At 68.1% G+C, this 11,272-nt stretch overlaps 1 long non-coding RNA gene across 1 annotated transcript; it reads left to right on the top strand.

Annotated features, from left to right (window-relative positions):
• Positions 1–237: 237 nt before the first annotated feature.
• Positions 238–10,074, top strand: LOC146059060 (uncharacterized). The gene is made up of 4 exons (XR_014470126.1): positions 238–322; positions 4,187–4,328; positions 7,661–7,802; positions 9,771–10,074. It is a non-coding gene; the product is annotated as an uncharacterized LOC146059060 (long non-coding RNA).
• The last annotated feature ends 1,198 nt before the right edge of the window (positions 10,075–11,272 follow it).

The following is an 11,272-nucleotide window of genomic DNA, read 5'->3' as shown; positions in this document are numbered from 1 at the left end:
CCCCCTCCGTGTGTACGCTGTGCCCCCATCTGTGTGTACGCTGTGCCCCCCCTCCGTGTGTATGCTGTGCCCCCCCCCTCCATGTGTACGCTGAGCCCCCCCCCCTCCGTGTGTACGCTGTGCCCCCCCCTCCGTGTGAACGATGTGTCCTTTAATATTATTATTATGTTTCCTGCCCAGACGCTGACCACCCCATGGTACCGCCGGGACTGAGACGCTTCCACAGCCTGCGGACCAGATTGAAGCGCTTCTTTGAGATGCCTCCGCCACCGGGAAGGCAGAAAGAAGCCACCCTGGTCATCAGAGGAGCAGTTGCACCCAGGTAAATCCATCCCCCCCACTGTCCCTGTGTGTACGCTGTTCAACCCCCAGTGCCCCGTGTGTATATTGTTCACCCCCAGTGCCCCCATGTGTGTGCTGTTCGCCCCCCAGTGCCCCCGTGTGTGCTGTTCGCCCCCAGTGCCCCCGTGTGTGCTGTTCGCCCCCAGTGCCCCCATGTGTGCGCTGTTCGCCCCCCAGTGTGCCCCTGTGTATGCGCTGTCCACCCCCCAGTGTGTCCCTGTGTGTATGCTGTCCGCCCCCCTGTGTACGCTGTCCGCCCCCCAGTGCCCCCCTGTGTACGCTGTCCGCCCCCCAGTGCCCCCGTGTGTGCTGTTCGCCCCCCAGTGCCCCCGTGTGTGCTGTTCGCCCCCAGTGCCCACATGTGTGCGCTGTTCGCCCCCCAGTGTGCCCCTGTGTGTGCGCTGTCCACCCCCCAGTGTGTCCCTGTGTGTACGCTGTCCGCCCCCCTGTGTACGCTGTCCGCCCCCCAGTGCCCCCCTGTGTGCGCTGTCCGCCCCCCCAGTGTGCCCCTGTGTGTGCGCTGTCCACCCCCCAGTGTGTCCCTGTGTGTACGCTGTCCGCCCCCCTGTGTACGCTGTCCGCCCCCCAGTGCCCCCCTGTGTACGCTGTCCGCCCCCCAGTGCCCCCGTGTGTACGCTGTTTGCCCCCGTGTGTACGCTGTTTGCCCCCGTGTGTACGCTTTTTTCCCCCGTGTGTACGCTTTTTGCCCCCGTGTGTACGCTGTTTGCCCCCGTGTGTACGCTGTTTGCCCCCGTGTGTACGCTGTTTGCCCCCGTGTGTACGCTGTTTGCCCCCGTGTGTACGCTGTTCGCCCCCCAGTGCCCCCGTGTGTACGCTGTTCGCCCCCCAGTGCCCCCGTGTGTACGCTGTCCGCCCCCCCAGTGCCCCGTGTGTACGCTGTCCGCCCCCCCCAGTGCCCCCGTGTGTACGCTGTCAGCCCCCCCAGTGCCCCCGTGTGTACGCTGTCTGCCCCCCAGTGTCCCGTGTGTACACTGTTCGCCCCCCAGTGCCCCCGTGTGTACGCTGTCCGCCCCCGTGTGTACACTGTCCGCCCCCCCAGTGCCCCCGTGTGTACGCTGTCCGCCCCCCCAGTGCCCCCGTGTGTATGCTGTCCGCCCCCCAGTGTCCCGTGTGTACGCTGTTCGCCCCCCAGTGCCCCCGTGTGTGCTGTTCGCCCCCCAGTGTCCCCGTGTGTGCGCTGTCCACCCCCCAGTGTGCCCCTGTGTGTACGCTGTCCGCCCCCCCAGTGCCCCTGTGTGCGCTGTCCGCCCCCCAGTGCCCCTGTGTGCGCTGTCCGCCCCCCAGTCCCCCCGTGTGTGCGCTGTCCACCCCCCAGTGTGCCCCTGTGTGTACGCTGTCCGCCCCCCCCAGTGCCCCCGTGTGTACGCTGTCCGCCCCCCAGTGCCCCCGTGTGTACGCTGTTCGCCCCCTTGTGTACGCTGTCCGCCCCCCAGTGCCCCCGTGTGTACGCTGTCCGCCCCCCAGTGCCCTCGTGTGTACGCTGTCCGCCCCCAAGTGCCCCCCGTGTGTGCTGTTCGCCCCCCAGTGCCCCCGTGTGTGCTGTTCGCCCCCCAGTGCCCCCGTGTGCACTGTCCGCCCCCCCAGTCCCTCCGTGTGTGCGCTGTCCACCCCCCAGTGTGCCCCTGTGTGTACGCTGTCCACTCCCCCTGTGTACGCTGTTCGCCCCCCAGTGCCCCCGTGTGTACGCTGTTCGCCCCCTTGTGTACGCTGTTCCCCCCCCCCCCAGTGCCCCCATGTGTACGCTGTCCGCCCCCCCAGTGTCCCCGTGTGTACGCTGTCCGCCCCCCCCAGTGCCCCCGTGTGTACGCTGTCCGTGCCCCCATGTGTACGCTGTCCGTGCCCCCGTGTGTACGCTGTCCGTGCCCCCGTGTGTACGCTGTCCGTGCCCCCGTGTGTACGCTGTCCGTGCCCCCGTGTGTACGCTGTCCGTGCCCCCGTGTGTACGCTGTCCGTGCCCCCGTGTGTACGCTGTCCGTGCCCCCGTGTGTACGCTGTTCGCCCCCGTGTGTACGCTGTTCGCCCCCTTGTGTACGCTGTTCGCTCCCGTGTGTACGCTGTCCGCCCCCCCAGTGCCCCGATGTGTACGCTGTCCGCCCCCCCCAGTGCCCTCGTGTGTACGCTGTCCGCCCCCCCAGTGCTCTCGTGTGTACGCTGTCCGCCCCCCAGTGCCCCCCGTGTGTACGCTGTCCCCCCGTGTGTACGCTGTCCCCCCGTGTGTACGCTGTCCCCCCCGTGCCCCCCGTGTGTACGCTGTCCCCCCCAGTGCCCCCGTGTGTACTCTGTCCACCCCTGTACTGCAGCTGCACTCAGGTAAATCCGTCCCCCCACTGTCCCTGTATGTACAATGTCCCCCCAGTGCCCCTGTGTGTACGCTTCCCCCCTCAGTGCACCCATGTGTACGCTGTTCCCACCAGTGCCCCCCCGTGTGTACGCTTCCCCCCGTGCGTACGCTGACCCCCCAGTGCCCCCCTGTGTTTACGCTGTCCTCCTCAGTCCCCTCCCCCCGTGTGCACGCGGTCTCCCCCAGTGCGCCCCCCGTGTGTATGCTGTCCCCCCCAGTGCCCCCCCCTCCGTGTGTACGCTGTCCCCCCAGTGCCTCCCCCCCTGTGTGTACGCTACCCCCCCCAGTGCCCCTCCTGTGTGTGTACGCTGTCCTTCCCCCCCAGTGCCCCCCCGTGTGTATGCTGTTCTTCCCCCCCCAATGCCCCCCGTGTACGCTGTCCCCTTCCCCAGTGCCACCACCGTGTGTACGCTGTCCCCCCAGTGCCCCCCGTGTGTACGCGCCCCCCCCCAGTGCCCCTGTGTGTGCTGCCCCCCCCAGTGCCCCTGTGAATGCTGCCCCCCAGTGCCCCCGTGTGTACGCTGTACCCTGTGCCCCCCATATATGCTGCCCCCCCATGTGTATGCTGCCCCCACATTGCCCCCCGTGTACGCTGTCCCCCCTAGTGCCCGCTTCCCCGTGTGTACGCTGTCCCACCCAGTGCCCCCCCCTGTGAGTACGATGTCCCCCCCTGTGTGTACGATGTGTCCCCCCCCTGTGTGTACGCTGCCCCCCCAGTGCCCCCCCCTATGTGTGTACGCTCCCCCCGTGCCCCCCGTGTGTGTACGATGTCTCCCTCCCATGTACACTGTTCCCGGCCCCCGTGTGTACGCTGTGCCCCCGTGTGTACGCTGTCCGCCCCCGTGTGTACGGTGTCCGCTCCCGTGTGTACGCTGTCCGCCCCCGTGTGTACGATGTCCCCCCCCCCCTGTGTGTACGCTGCCCCCCCAGTGCCCCCCCCTATGTGTGTACGCTCCCCCCGTGCCCCCCGTGTGTGTACGATGTCTCCCTCCCATGTACACTGTTCCCGGCCCCCGTGTGTACGCTGTGCCCCCGTGTGTACGCTGTCCGCCCCCGTGTGTACGCTGTCCGCCCCCGTGTGTACGGTGTCCGCCCCCGTGTGTACGGTGTCCGCTCCCGTGTGTACGCTGTCCGCCCCCCTGTGTACGCTGTCCGCCCCCCTGTGTACGCTGTCCGCCCCCCTGTGTACGCTGTCCGCCCCCCTGTGTACGCTGTCCGCCCCCCAGTGCCCCCCTGTGTACGCTGTTCGCCCCCCCCCAGTGCCCCCGTGTGTACACTGTTCGCCCCCACCCCCCCCCAGTGCCCCCGTGTGTACGCTGTTCGCCCCCCCCCAGTGCCCCCGTGGGTACGCTGGTTGCCCCCCCCCTGTGTGTACGCTGTGCCCCCTCCCGTATACGCTGTGCCCCCCCTCCGTGTGTACGCTGTGCCCCCCTTCGTGTGAACGCTGTGCCCTTTAATATTATTGTTATGTTTCCTGCCCAGACGCTGACCACGCCATGGTACCGCCGGGACTGAGACGCTTCCACAGCCTGCGGACCAGATTGAAGCGCTTCCTTGAGATGCCTCCGCCACCGGGAAGGCAGAAAGAAGCCACCCTGGTCATCAGAGGAGCAGTTGCACCCAGGTAAATCCATCCCCCCCACTGTCCCTGTGTGTACGCTGTTCAACCCCCAGTGCCCCGTGTGTATGTTGTTCACCCCCAGTGCCCCCATGTGTGCGCTGTTCGCCCCCCAGTGCCCCCGTGTGTGCTGTTCGCCCCCCAGTGCCCCCGTGTGTGCTGTTCGCCCCCAGTGCCCCCATGTGTGCGCTGTTCGCCCCCCAGTGTGCCCCTGTGTATGCGCTGTCCACCCCCCAGTGTGTCCCTGTGTGTATGCTGTCCGCCCCCCTGTGTACGCTGTCCGCCCCCCAGTGCCCCCCTGTGTACGCTGTCCGCCCCCCAGTGCCCCCGTGTGTGCTGTTCGCCCCCCAGTGCCCCCGTGTGTGCTGTTCGCCCCCAGTGCCCCCATGTGTGCGCTGTTCGCCCCCCAGTGTGCCCCTGTGTGTGCGCTGTCCACCCCCCAGTGTGTCCCTGTGTGTACGCTGTCCGCCCCCCTGTGTACGCTGTCCGCCCCCCAGTGCCCCCTGTGTGCGCTGTCCGCCCCCCAGTGTGCCCCTGTGTGTGCGCTGTCCACCCCCAGTGTGTCCCTGTGTGTACGCTGTCCGCCCCCCTGTGTACGCTGTCCGCCCCCCAGTGCCCCCCTGTGTACGCTGTCCGCCCCCCAGTGCCCCCGTGTGTACGGTGTCCGCCCCCCCAGTGCCCCCGTGTGTACGCTGTCCGCCCCCCAGTGTCCCGTGTGTACGCTGTTCGCCCCCCAGTGCCCCCGTGTGTGCTGTTCGCCCCCCAGTGTCCCCGTGTGTGCGCTGTCCACCCCCCAGTGTGCCCCTGTGTGTACGCTGTCCGCCCCCCCAGTGCCCCTGTGTGCGCTGTCCGCCCCCCAGTCCCCCCGTGTGTGCGCTGTCCACCCCCCAGTGTGCCCCTGTGTGTACGCTGTCCGCCCCCCCAGTGCCCCCGTGTGTACGCTGTCCGCCCCCCAGTGCCCCCGTGTGTACGCTGTTCGCCCCCTTGTGTACGCTGTCCGCCCCCCAGTGCCCCCGTGTGTACGCTCTCCGCCCCCCAGTGCCCTCGTGTGTACGCTGTCCGCCCCCAAGTGCCCCCCGTGTGTGCTGCTCGCCCCCCAGTGCCCCCGTGTGTGCTGTTCGCCCCCCAGTGCCCCCGTGTGCACTGTCCGCCCCCCCAGTCCCTCCGTGTGTGCGCTGTCCACCCCCCATTGTGCCCCTGTGTGTACGCTGTCCACTCCCCCTGTGTACGCTGTTCGCCCCCCAGTGCCCCCGTGTGTACGCTGTTCGCCCCCTTGTGTACGCTGTTCGCCCCCCCCCCAGTGCCCCCATGTGTACGCTGTCCGCCCCCCCAGTGTCCCCGTGTGTACGCTGTCCGCCCCCCCAGTGCCCCCGTGTGTACGCTGTCCGTGCCCCCGTGTGTACGCTGTCCGTGCCCCCGTGTGTACGCTGTCCGTGCCCCCGTGTGTACGCTGTCCGTGCCCCCGTGTGTACGCTGTCCGTGCCCCCGTGTGTACGCTGTCCGTGCCCCCGTGTGTACGCTGTCCGTGCCCCCGTGTGTACGCTGTTCGCCCCCGTGTGTACGCTGTTCGCCCCCGTGTGTACGCTGTTCGCCCCCTTGTGTACGCTGTTTGCTCCCGTGTGTACGCTGTCCGCCCCCCCAGTGCCCCGATGTGTACGCTGTCCGCCCCCCCCAGTGCCCTCGTGTGTACGCTGTCCGCCCCCCCAGTGCCCTCGTGTGTACGCTGTCCGCCCCCCAGTGCCCCCCGTGTGTACTCTGTCCCCCCGTGTGTATGCTGTCCCCCCGTGTGTACGCTGTCCCCCCCGTGCCCCCCGTGTGTACGCTGTCCCCCCCAGTGCCCCCGTGTGTACTCTGTCCACCCCTGTACTGCAGCTGCACTCAGGTAAATCCGTCCCCCCACTGTCCCTGTATGTACAATGTCCCCCCAGTGCCCCTGTGTGTACGCTTCCCCCCTCAGTGCACCCATGTGTACGCTGTTCCCACCAGTGCCCCCCGTGTGTACGCTTCCCCCCGTGCGTACGCTGACCCCCCAGTGCCCCCCTGTGTTTACGCTGTCCTCCTCAGTCCCCTCCCCCCGTGTGCACGCGGTCTCCCCCAGTGCGCCCCCCGTGTGTATGCTGTCCCCCCCAGTGCCCCCCCTCCGTGTGTACGCTGTCCCCCCAGTGCCTCCCCCCCTGTGTGTACGCTGCCCCCCCAGTGCCCCTCCTGTGTGTGTACGCTGTCCTTCCCCCCCAGTGCCCCCCCGTGTGTATGCTGTTCTTCCCCCCCCAATGCCCCCCGTGTACGCTGTCCCCTTCCCCAGTGCCACCCCCGTGTGTACGCTGTCCCCCCAGTGCCCGCCGTGTGTACGCGGCCCCCCCAGTGCCCCTGTGTGTGCTGCCCCCCCCAGTGCCCCTGTGAATGCTGCCCCCCAGTGCCCCCCATATATGCTGCCCCCCCATGTGTATGCTGCCCCCACATTGCCCCCCGTGTACGCTGTCCCCCCTAGTGCCCGCTTCCCCGTGTGTACGCTGTCCCACCCAGTGCCCCCCCCTGTGAGTACGATGTCCCCCCCTGTGTGTACGATGTCCCCCCCCTGTGTGTACGCTGCCCCCCCAGTGCCCCCCCTATGTGTGTACGCTCCCCCCGTGCCCCCCGTGTGTGTACGATGTCTCCCTCCCATGTACACTGTTCCCGGCCCCCGTGTGTACGCTGTGCCCCCGTGTGTACGCTGTCCGCCCCCGTGTGTACGGTGTCCGCCCCCGTGTGTACGCTGTCCGCCCCCGTGTGTACGATGTCCCCCCCCCCTGTGTGTACGCTGCCCCCCCAGTGCCCCCCCCCCTATGTGTGTACGCTCCCCCCGTGCCCCCCGTGTGTGTACGATGTCTCCCTCCCATGTACACTGTTCCCGGCCCCCGTGTGTACGCTGTGCCCCCGTGTGTACGCTGTCCGCCCCCGTGTGTACACTGTCCGCCCCCGTGTGTACGGTGTCCGCTCCCGTGTGTACGCTGTCCGCCCCCCTGTGTACGCTGTCCGCCCCCCTGTGTACGCTGTCCGCCCCCCTGTGTACGCTGTCCGCCCCCCTGTGTACGCTGTCCGCCCCCCAGTGCCCCCCTGTGTACGCTGTTCGCCCCCCCAGTGCCCCCGTGTGTACACTGTTCGCCCCCACCCCCCCCAGTGCCCCCGTGTGTACGCTGTTCGCCCCCCCCAGTGCCCCCGTGGGTACGCTGGTTGCCCCCCCCCTGTGTGTACGCTGTGCCCCCTCCCGTATACGCTGTGCCCCCCCTCCGTGTGTACGCTGTGCCCCCCTTCGTGTGAACGCTGTGCCCTTTAATATTATTGTTATGTTTCCTGCCCAGACGCTGACCACGCCATGGTACCGCCGGGACTGAGACGCTTCCACAGCCTGCGGACCAGATTGAAGTGCTTCCTTGAGATGCCTCCGCCACCGGGAAGGCAGAAAGAAGCCACCCTGGTCATCAGAGGAGCAGCTGCACCCAGGTAAATACGTCCCCCCACTGTCCCTGTGTGTACCCTGTCCCCCAGTGCCCCCGTGTGTACGCTGTCCCCCCAGTGCCCCCCGTGTGTATGCTGTGCCCCCCGTGTGCGCTGTGCCCCCCCAGTGCCCCCGTGTGTACTCTGTGTCCCCCCCCCAGTGCACTTCCGTGTGTACGCTATCCCCCACCGTGTGTACGCTGTCCCCCCAGTGCCCCCCGTGTGTACGCTGTCCCCCCAGTGCCCCCCGTGTGTACGCTGTCCCCCCAGTGCCCCCCTGTGTGTACGCTGTCCCCCCAGTGTGTACGCTGTCCCCCCAGTGCCCCCCGTGTGTACGCTATCCCCCCAGTGCCCCCGTGTGTACGCTTTCCCCCCAGTGCCCCCCCATGTGTACGCTTTCCCCCCAGTGCCCCCCCCATGTGTACGCCTACCCCCCAGTGCCCCCCGTGTGTATGCTGTGCCCCCCATGTGTACGCTGCCCCCCCCCAGTGCCCCCGTGTGTACTCTGTGTCCCCCCCAGTGCACTTCCGTGTGTACGCTATCCCCACCATGTGTACGCTGTCCCCTCAGTGCCCCCGTGTATATGCTGTCCCACCAGTGCCCCCCATGTGTATGCTGTCCCCCCATTCCCGCCCCCCGTGTGTACGCTATCTCTCCAGTGCCCCCCTGTGTGTATGCTGTCCCCCCAGTGCCCCCCCCCGTGTGTACGCTGTGCCCCCGTGTACGCTGTCCCCCCAGTGCCCCCCGTGTGTACGCTGTCCCCCCAGTGCCCCCTGTGTGTACGCTGTCCCCCCAGTGCCCTCCGTGTGTACGCTGTCCCCCCAGTCCCCCCCCCGTGTGTACACTGTCCCCCCAGTGCCCCCCCGTGTGTACGCTGTCACCCCAGTGCCCCCCTGTGTGTGCGCTGTCCCCCCAGTGCCCCCCGTGTGTACACTTTCCCCCCAGTGCCCCCCCCCGTGTGTACGCTTCCCCCCAGTGCCCCCCCATGTGTACGCCTACCCCCCAGTGCCCCCCCCGTGTGTATGCTGTGCCCCCCATGTGTACGCTGCCCCCCCCAGTGCACCCTGTGTGTACGCTGTCCCCCCAGTGCCCCCCCCTGTGTATACGCTGTGCCCCCCTTGTGTATACGCTGTCCCCCCAGTGCCCCCCGTGTGTATACGCTGTCCCCCCAGTGCCCCCCCGTGTGTACGCTGTCCCCCCAGTGCACCCCCCCATTTGTACGCTGTCCCCCCCAGTACCCCCCCCCCGTGTGTCCACTGTCCCCCCAAGGCCCCCCCGTGTGTACGCTGTGCCCCCGTGTGTACGCTTTTCCCCCAGTGCCCCCCCCATGTGTACGCTTTCCCCCCAGTGCCCCTCCCCATGTGTACACCTACCCCCCACTGCCCCCCTGTGTGTATGCTGTGCCCCCCCATGTGTACGCTGCCCCCCCGTGCCCCCTGTGTGTACGCTGTCCCCCTAGTGCCCCCCTGTGTATACGCTGTCCCCCCAGTGCCCCCCGTGTGTACGCTGTCCCCCCAGTGCCCCCGTGTGTATACGCTGTCCCCCCAGTGCCCCCGTGTGCATACGCTGTCCCCCCAGTGCCCCCCCGTGTGTACGCTGTCCCCCCAGTGCCCCCCGTGTGTCCACTGTCCCCCCAAGGCCCCCCCGTGTGTACGCTGTGCCCCCCGTGTGTACGCTGTCCCCCTCCAGTGCCCCCCGTGTGTACGCTGCCCCCCCAGTGCCCCCCGTGTGTATGCTGTCCCCCCCCCAGTGCCCCCCGTGTGTGCGCTGTCCCCCCAACCCCCCCCCCCAGTGCTCCCCCATGTGTACACTGTACCCCCAGTGCCCCCCGTGTACGCTGTCCCGCCCCCAGTGCGTACGCAGTCCCGGCCCCCCCATTGGCCCCCGTGTGTATGCTGCCCCCCCCCCCAGTGCCCCCCGTGTGTACACATTGTTGATGTTGTTGTTGTTGTTGTTGTTATATTTCCTGCCCAGACTCTGTCCTCCCCATGCTGCCGCCGGGACTCGACGGGACTAGGTTCAGGTGCTTCCACAGCCTGCGGCCTAACAGTCTGGTGAAGCCCCGGCCTTGAGTTGCCTCCGCCATCCAGAAGACAGAAAGCAAGCAGCCACCCGGGCCATCAGAGGAGCAGCTGCACCCAGGTAAATCCATCCCCCCACTGTCCCTGTGTGTACCCTGTCCACTATCCCCACTATCCCTGTGCACACCCTGTCCCCCCCACTGTCCCTGTATGTACCCTGTCCCCCCCACTGCCTGCCGTGTGTACGCTGTCCCCCACAGTGCCCACCGTTTGTATGCTGTCTCCCCAGTGCCCTCCGTGTGTACTCTGTCCCCCCCTGTAATGCAGCTGCACTCAGGTAAATCCGTCCCCCCACTGTCCCTGTATGTACCCTGTCCCCCCAGTGCCCCTGAGTGTACGCTCCCCCCCCAGTGCACCCGTGTGTATGCTGTCCCCACCAGTGCCCCCCATATGAACAGTCCCACCCGTGTGTACGCTGTCCCCCCCGTGAGTACGCTGTCCCCACTAGTGCCCCCCTGTGTTTACGCTGTCCTCCTCTGTCCCCTCCCCCCGTGTGTATGCTGTCTCCCCCAATGCACCCCCGTGTGTATGCTGTCCCCCCCAGTGCACCCCCGTGTGTATGCTGTCCCCCCCAGTGCCCCCCCCTCCGTGTGTATGCTGTCCTCCCCGTGCCCCCCCATGTGTAGGCTGTCCCCCCCCGTGCCCCCCCATGTGTAGGCTGTACCCCCCCCCCAGTGTCCCACCCCCTGTGTGTACGCTGCCCCCCCAGTGCCTCCCCCCTGTGTGTACGCTGCCCCCCTAGTGCCCCCCCTGTGTGTGCTGTCCTTCCCCCCCCAGTGCCCCCCGTGTGTACGCTGTCCCCTTCCCCAGTGCGCCCCCCCCGTGTGTACGCTGTCCCGCAGTGCCCCCCGTGTGTACGCTGCCCCCCGTGTGTACGCTGCCCCCCCAAGTGCCCCCCGTGTGTGCTTCCCCCCCAGTGCCCCCCGTGTGTGTGCTTCCCCCCCAGTGCCCCCGTGTGTGTGCTTCCCCCACAGTGCCCCTGTGTGTGTGCTGCCCCCCCAGTGCCCCTGTGTGTATGCTGCCCCCCCAGTGCCCCCGTGTGTATGCTGCCCCCCCAGTGCCCCTGTGTGTACGCTGTACCCTGTTCCCCCCATGTGTATGCTGCCCCCCCCATTGCCCCCATGTGTACGCTGTAACCCCGTGTGTACCCTGCCCCCCCACCATTGCCCCCCGTGTGTACGATGTCCCCCCCAGTGCCCCCCCGTGTGTACGCTGTTGCCCCCCCATACTGCCCCCCGTGTGTACGTTGTCGTCTCCCCAGTGCCTCCCCCGTGTGTTCGCTCCCCCCACATTGCCCCCCGTGTGTATGCTGCCCCCCCCCCAGTGCCCCTGTGTATGCTGCCCCTGTGCGTATGCGGCCCCCAAGTGACCCCGTGTGTACGCTGTACCCTGTGC

This window comes from Crinia signifera, chromosome 2 (assembly GCF_055691185.1).
Source record: "Crinia signifera chromosome 2, ASM5569118v1, whole genome shotgun sequence".
NCBI lineage: Eukaryota > Metazoa > Chordata > Amphibia > Anura > Myobatrachidae > Crinia > Crinia signifera.
This window is presented reverse-complemented; position numbering and strand designations above follow the sequence as displayed.